Source organism: Hetaerina americana, unplaced genomic scaffold, assembly GCF_022747635.1.
Source record: "Hetaerina americana unplaced genomic scaffold, ioHetAmer1.1.p SCAF_215, whole genome shotgun sequence".
Lineage (NCBI taxonomy): Eukaryota > Metazoa > Arthropoda > Insecta > Odonata > Calopterygidae > Hetaerina > Hetaerina americana.
The window spans coordinates 42,677-51,563 of record NW_027286781.1 but is presented as its reverse complement, the minus strand read 5'-3'; positions in this window follow the sequence as shown (position 1 = coordinate 51,563).

Genomic DNA, 8,887 nt, shown 5'->3' with positions numbered 1-8,887 from the left:
AGCCGTTGAAATCAGACTAGACACCAATACTTTCAACAGAGACAACGGCTTCCAAATCAGTAACACTTGGAAGCCAGTGCTAAAGAAAATAAAGAATCCACGGGAACGCACCTGATTGGCCGTAGCGGAGCACACTAACGCTTCCGGCCAATCAGGGCACACCTGAGCCCCGGCGGAGTGTATAAATACTTTTTTATGCTCGGAACTTCACCCTGAAGACGATGGCAGAGTCAGCCTTCGAAACGTCGGTGTACTGCAACCTGACCCGGTGGGAAACCCGAGAGAACTTCTTGAATACAGATGTGGTTGTGTATTTTTTCTCCCTAAGAATTGAATGAAACTCATTATCCCGGGTATTTATTGTTTTAGTTTATCTCAATCAGAGGAAGGAATCAAGTGAATTTCCAAGATGTGTGAATGAAAACCAGCGAAAGCATTAACCTTTCATGGAGAATTAAATCTTTGGAATCAAAGTCAAAGGAATTTTGTCTTTTCCTTTTTTGTGGCTAAAAGTGATGATTGTACTGACTTTGTGAAAATGTTTTAATGGTGTACATATTGCTGATGGTCATTAAAGCAAGAGCACGGTGGCCACTGACTTGTAAAATCTGGTCGAGTAATGGAGTTTTATTGGGTTTTGAATGGTCACAGAAAGGCTAGAAAATTTCATTGAGTAAGTTAAAATAATTTTTAACCAATGATGTGTAAAACCATTGATACAGGGTTGCACCTAAAAGTGGTAGGACTGATTTTTTTACAAGAATTTTATTGACGATATACTTACATTGACTTAATAATCTTCAAAGTATGCTCCTTGAGCTGCTACACACTTAGTTTAACATTGCTCCCATTCCCCGTACGCCCACTAGAAATTTTCTTTGGGGATGCCGTTGATGACCCTCGTCGAAGCCTCTTGAACGGCCTTTATCGAGTCAAAACGTCGTTCCTTGAGCTGTCTTTTCATCAGGGGAAGAAGAAGAAGTCCGGTGATGCCAGATTGGGAGAATAGGGCGGGTGCGGCAACGTGGCAATGCCATATTTGGCCAGGAGCTGTCTGGCGACAAGCGCGCCATTGCATGGCACGTTGTCATGATGAAGCACCCAGCAGTTTGCATGGCCAAATCCTGTGAAATAATGCGTTGGACGTTGGATGCAGACGGACTCAACTGGTCTGCAATTTCTTCACTGGTTAAGCGTCGGTCTGTGTTCAGCTGTGTCCTCACTCTGTCCACATTCGTGTCGGTTCTTGCCGCCGACGGCCGTCCGGAGCGATGGTCGTCTTCGACAAGCTCTCTACCCTCTTTAAACAACTTGTGCCACTCAAATACTGTGGAACGGCTTAAGGCAGTGTCCCCATGAGCCTACTTGATCATATCGAGGGTCTCAGTTGCCGTCTTCTCGAGTTTCGCACAAAACTTCACGGAATAACTTGGCTCTAAATTCAGATTCATTTTGTTTTTCGACGCGGACAAAAAACTTGCTTCACTAAAAATGGTGTTCTCACTCAACGACAGCCCGCAGGCGACAGGTTGGTGTCGGTCTGTTGCTAAGAGCCCCCTCCACCTTACCCTGCCAGGCAGACCCCCCATCCACCGCTCCATTCGTGCCAGAGAAAATCAGTCCTACCACTTTTGGGTGCGACCCTGTATATACTTAACAGTCAAGGATAATTGGAATAGGATTCCTTATTATAAGAAGCATGGATAGAAATTAATATGTTTCAATTGTGATTAGATATTAAATATATTATTCCTGGTTAGTTTCTCGAGCCTTCCATTATTTGCATCACAGATAAGTTGTTTTAATTAAAATATTGATTTAATTCTCTATGTATGCTTGGAAGGTTTTTCAATGTTGAAATCAAAAATCTGCATGGCTCTACCAAAACATTATGTACAAGATGAAGTTTATATGTTCTTGAATTCCTATCGGGACTTATTTGATTTGTGAAATGATGAATGTGGCAAAATGCAGCAGCAGATGATCTACATGGTTTGATGTTCCATGTTAACATTGTGTGAGTTAGTATTTGAATGGCTTCCAGTCAATTAGGGTGTGAATTAAAGTATAAAACCTTGTGTGCAGATTACCAATCCCGAGTTTTCTGAAACTTTGCTTCAAACATTTATATATTAATGGACTGTGAATTATGTTCATTTCCAAAAAAAAGTACATGCCTAATGCAGTATTGATTGATCATAATGAAGTAAATGCAGAAGATTGGAGTGTTAGGTGAATTAACTGCAACTTGTGGACTCAAGACTGCCCAGGTGCTGTTGGGAAGGGGGTAAGGTAAGACAGGTCAGTACATCATCACCTGTGCTTTTCAATGTATGGAGGAGGAAATGGGAAAAGAGACAGAGGAAGAAGTGAGAGTAGGTGGGGAATATATAAAATCAGTTAGTTTGGCTAATGTGAAGCTTAAGTTTTCCTGTCAGCCAAGGATTTGCAAATATTGCCGAGTGCAGTGGAAAGTCAGTGTGATAGGTATGGGGTGAGAATAAATGTTAAAAAAGCAAAGGTTATGCAGTTTTTAATCAAGAGAAAGGATAAGTTAAACATTAAAATAGTAGGCCGTGAATTAGAGCAGATGGAAGAGTTTAACTACCCTGGAAATGTTTTTCACCCATTTGGTTGAAGTAGAAGGGATATAAGAAGATAATGCCAGGCAAAGGAGTTCTCATAATCAAAGGGACATTGAGTTGGGATGCTAAGAAAATATGAGTGAAAACTAATATGTGGAGTTTGATTTTGTACTGCGAGGAAACTTGATAATTGAACCAAGATAATGGCCATAAATTGGAGGCTTTTGAGATCTGGGTGTGGATAAGGATGGAAAAAGGAAAATGAGCAAAAATTAAAACATATGAAGAAGCACTGATGGGGTAGAAGAGAGGTTTGTTGGAAGAAATTCAGTGAAGGCAGGAAAGGTGGATGCAGAACATTTTGATTTACAATGGAATACTGAAGACTAATGGAGGGGAGAATTTTAGGCAGGTGGGGTAGGGAAAGGATAAGGTATGTTCAGTGGAATGGAGGAAGAAAGTATGCAGAATTGAAGAGGGGTTTGCTCTCATGTCAGGTGATGCTTGGAGGTATTTTTGTCCTGTCTGTGTGCCCCCAAAGTTCCCTCAACCGTTTTGCTGTGGCTCACGCTGGAAACCTGCTCCTCATATGCTTCAAAAAGGGAAGGTATTATTGTGTCTCTGCAACCTTTATTTTCCCAAAATAGTGGAAATAATAAAAATATGAAAATGATCAAAATAATCTCGATTCACTGTTTATGTGTTGGAAAATTTTCATTGATTTATATTGACATAATTTTATGTACGGAGGTAATTTTAATAAAATTTCCAAGTGTGATAGTGCACTACAGAGAGAATGAAAAGATAATGCACAGCTGCCTACTGTGTTAATAATAGCAAAAGTGTTAAAGACCTAGACAACGAAAATAATGATAGTTGTTAGTACTGTATGAGGGGGTGAGCTGATGTTCAATTACTAAACATATGTTAGTATCCTTATGATCGCTTCATTTTGTCTGGTGTTTTGAGTATTTCTAGTATTGTGAATGAAAATCTATTACGCAGATCCTTTTTGTGTGGTTTTGTTTTCTAGAATTAGTAGTATTTAGGGGAGGCGACGGACACCTGAGGTCATTTGCACCATTAGGGATGGACAGGAAAGGATAAAGGGTGGAAAGAAACCCAGCATCGGCACAGGCCTACTCTTTACGAAAGGTCCCAAGGGGTCCGCACCGTAACGTCCCATCCAACAGATGGCATTCTCACTCTAAGTGCCTTCCACTAAGCACCTCAAGTAGGGACCACTGAAAAATATTCATCACTGCCGGGATTTGAACCCGGGCTCTCTGGGTGGGAAGCCAGGTTTACTTCCCATTATTGGTTGATTTTAAAAGGAGTATACCGCTAATTTGAGACATCGTCTCTTGCAGCATCTGCATTTGCTGCCGCTTCATCTTCCAGAATTCGTCATTGTTTTGAGAAATTCAGAAATCTCTGATAAGGTTCCTTTGTTCATTTCGTACTCCTGCATTTCCCGCATATTTGATTCAACTCTTTCATTTGTATCGTAATCCTTTTCGGTCTCTATTAAGTTAATTAAGCTAAGGGTTTTCTTTGGGTGTAGGTTTAAATATTCTCTGCCTTGCCAATCTTGTTTTATCTGTTATTTCCATAAGGTTTTTATCCTTCGAATGGCCTTTATATAGTCGAGGCACGCATGGCTGTATGTCTTATATTCACCCATGCAGTTGCAGCATTTCGCGAGGTTTAGTCAAGGGTAGTTTATTCCCGCGTGATAACGCGCACACCCACAAAGATTATGTAAAAAGTATCAGGAACAATGTTTTCTAGCGTGTGCGTCACAGCGCGCTCGTACCGCGCAGGCTCGGTGGTGGGGGATCTGATCTTCAGTACGCGCCAATCTCCTGCAAGCGTTTGTTGATGATAGATGGTGTTTTTAGTGGACCCCTGTCGAGTAACTCGGTGCAAGCGCAAAATGCAGCGAACGATTGAACAGCAACACGCCATCAAACTTGGTGTTGGACAGGGGAAATCTGGTAGGGAGACGTTTGACATTGTTCGGCAAGTTTTCAAGGATGCAAGCAGAAGCTTAAATTTTTAAGTGGCGCGAGCTCTTCAAAGATAGCCGAGAAAGTGGAGGACGAGCTCAGTGGCTGGACGGCCGTCGCCGTCAAGAACCGACGACGTGTGCGTGAAGTGCTGAATCCCGAGACCGTCGGGTAAGTGAGCGCATGATCGCAGAATGTATAGACATTGATTAGATGACAGTGCACATCTTTTCCACAGAAAATTTGGCGATTCGAAAGATATGCGCTAAACTCGTCCCGAAGGTCTTGACGGACGACCAAAAGCAGAGTCGAGTGTCTGCTTGCGAAGACCATCCGCGACGCGACGATTCCCCAACCCCATTACAGTCCCGTGCCGTTCACGACAACGAGCAGCTTTTGTCGTTTATTCTAAACCAACATTAAAAACAACTTTATTTCTCCTAAATCGTAACATTCATCTAACCCTGTGCACTTAGTGGCGTACGATTAATGACCTTCCGTTAATGTAATCGGTCTATTTACTTCGGTAATTCCAAAATGTTCTCATCATTACGTCCTAAGGCAGAACATCCGACTCAAAGCATCACAGATTATGCGTAATATTACAGCATCTAAATTATTGTATCAGCAAAATTTATGCTCTAGCTAGTTTAGGATCCAGAGCAATCCGTACACGACAACTGTCCACTTTTTTCGTTAATTCCAACAAGTAATCGTCCTAATTCTCTAAACCAGAGCATTCATCGCCCTGAAAATTACAGAACGTACTGTGTATGTACTATGACCTAAAAGACCTGATAAAAGTAAACGCCACCATATTCAACTAGAATAGGATATAAGGACTTCCCCCCGTGCTAGCGGGCATTAAAAAGTTCCGCATCACAAAGGCAATAAGTTTTGAAAACATTTTTCATGGTTTACAAAAGGGGAAGATAATATTTTCTACTTCAGAGATAAAGTACAGAGTTTTCTCACGCATTACAGGGAGTTTGTGAGTAGCGCACTGTACAGGTTTGGGTGAATCCAATCTAAATAGCAGCCATCCTAAACACGGAAAATGTTAACTAATGATAGATGGTAATAGATAACACTAATGATAGATATTATTTTTGTTGCTGATTTTGGTCTTCTTCAGCTGATGCCTTAAATTTTTTTGCCAACCTCTTTCTGTCCAAAATAAGTTTTTTTTAGAACAAGAGTCCAATTTTTCTGTATCTGGCATCGTTTGTTGGACAGTAGGTCCTTTTTTGGCATTTGTTACTATTTATTTTCAGTCGGCCTAGGATACCTGTTGTCAAATCATACCCTCCATATCATATTATACTTCCATTTTAGCCTCTCGGTATCTTTGCTTTCACGAGACACATAGTAATGACGCAAATATTTTTATCGCGAGATACAATGAAGATAGAGAGACTGTATCATGATATATCAGTATAATAACGGTATTATTTGTGTGACAACCACAAACTCGGTTATTTTGAAAATGGTTTATTGCCGTAACATACTTTCGAATTAAGGGAATACTATAATGAATGGACTATTCCATTTTGACAATGAGCTCCCTTGCAAAATCCTTCTAAAGATATGTAAATTTATATTATACCTAGTTAGACTGATTCGTTGCATCTATGAGGAAGAAATCTGAACGGAATTCTAAGATCCGTGTTAGTTCCTATTCCCAAAAAGGTAAAGGCTTTTTAATGTAGGACTACGGAACAATAAGTATGATTTCCTACGTAGCTAACATGATTCTCAGGAACATCAACAAAAGGATGGAGAGCAGAGGAAATGATAACTTTGGGGATGAGCAGTTTGGGTTTAAGAATGGAAGAGGAACGCACGATGCCATTGCAGTAATGAGATCACTAATCGAGGGGAATATAGAATACAATCAGGACGCATTTGCCTCTTTTGTAGATTTTGAAAAGGACTTTTCATAGAGTGAATCGGGAAAAAACTAATGAGTATACTGTAGAAAATAGGGATAGATTGGAGGTTAATCCGCAACCTGTACGTTTCAGACTGCTGAGGTGCGAGTGGAGGACGACGGAGAGTACGGATGGGAATTGTTACGACGAGGTGTAAGGCAGGGTTGTCCATTATCATCGGTGCTGTTCAACGTATATGCGGAGGGAATTATTAAAGAGGCATGGTAAGAACGAGATACGTATGAAAGTCGGCGAGAAATGCGTAAAATCAGTTGGGTTTGCTGATGACCAAGCTCGAGTTTGTCAGTCAGCCTAGGGGTTGCAAGCATTCCTGAGTAAATTGGCAATGCAGTGCAATAGATATGGGATGAGAATCAATATAAATAAAACAAAGGCAATGCAATATTCCAGAAATACGAAGGCTAAGCTTAGCATTAAAATAGGCGGTCAAAAACCAGAGCAGATGGGACAATTAACGTATCTCGGAAGTTTTTTGGACCCAAAGGGTCTAAGTAATAGGTATGTAAGGATAAGAATTGCACTAGGCAAAGAGGCTTTCAAAATCAGGAAGGAATTGATGACAGGGACGTTGAGTAAGGACGTTAAGAAAAGACTCATGAAAACTTAAGTATGGAGCGTAGAGTTATGTACGGCACGGAAATATGGTCATTGGAGTAGGATGATAAGTATGTAGTTTGGAGGTTTTTGAAATGTGGATGGTGGGAGAAATCATTAATACACAGGAAAGATGGATGGAAAGCATATTGATTGGCAGTGGGATGTTGAAGACTGTGATAGAGGGGAGAATATGAGGCAAACGAGGAGAGGGTAAGAATAGGATTGGAATGTTGGACGGGATGAAGGGAGGAAGGTAGTACACACAGATGATGAGAGGCTTGTAGAGTAAGATGTTGGGTTGTATTTTATTAGGAGAAATAAAATATTTATATGGTAGTTTTTTCCATCCAAAGGCTACCTTAACGGGTAGATAACCTGATAATAATAATGGCATGTGCCATTTTCCCGTGTTCGCAAGTATTTTTACTTTTAATAATAGGGTCGGTTTCAGTCCTGTCCAATATTTCATCATACACTATTTTAGAACCGCCCAAAACCAATTATGCTTGTACTATTGTCTTAGGTGTGGATTGCACGCCTTTTCAATTGAATCCCTTGGGGCTGTACTAGAAATAAACTAAAAGCAAAACGCAATAGTGAATATTCGACATTCCTCACGAACACTTGAAAGGGGTACAAAAATGGAACCAAAGAAATGCTTTTGTTGCGAAATAATTTTCTTTAAACTGGTGGAACAATAGCGTCATTATTTGAGAGAATTGCATTTTAATGTCTTCGAAAAAAGAGCGTGTTGAAGCTTCGCAGTTTTACACTGGTTTCATTGGTGTCTTAATTTTCATATAAGGCGAGGAGGAAGTGGTAAAGAGCATACGCAAAAGAGAGCGCTCCAGAAACCCTGAAAATCCAGTGAAACAGTCCGATATGACGTCACTGCCAACTCAAGAAGAAAACGGAGTGGTCAGTTTCACGCCGTTTGTTCGCCGATCCAAGTCAAGCATGCACCAATTTTATCATTTTGCAAATAGCTGCCTCCCTGGAATCCTATTTAACTAGTCTGTTCGAATAAGACCCATCCTCCTCCCATGATATCGTCCATGCGACCACCTTAACCGTATATTTTTGCTTCAACCCTCCCGCTAAAAGACTCTTCGTCCCTTTCCTCCTCTCTCCTTCGCATTCTCCGACCCCTCCAGGCCTCTCTCAAGCTCTCCGTTGGGGGCCCTCTTGCTCGTTGGTTGCTCACATACCGTTTCATTCTCTTGCTTTCAGCGGAGTGAGTCGGTTGTTGTCGCTCGTATTGAATTCCAGACGCTGATTGCCATAAGAGAGAGGAGCACCCACTCCATCCAAGCAAATCAGGTCATGAAAATCTTTCTCAGTTATATTTATTGACGTTTTTAGATCCTGATATCTTGTTTTCTAACCTGAAATTCCTCTTTTCTTATATGCTCGATGTGATATTTTTGTGTGAAGCATCAAGGGAAAGGAATTTAGTATTTAGAAATGACTTTCTTTCATGATCATTAATTCTCATTCGTCTATAATAGTTTAAGGAAGCGAACGCTTAAAATGTTAATTTGATGGGCTGGCTGTCTTGGGAGTTACTTGTGTAATTGTTTTTCGCAGCTCTAAAAATTAATGGTTCAATGGATTATTTTACTAAGTTATCGAGAAAATTCCAGTTCTATTGTGGTTTGTACGTTGGGAACTGATGAAACATTATTAATATAACTTATGCAAAACGGGGCTTCACTTATTCATTACCGGGTCAAATTGGAGAAAG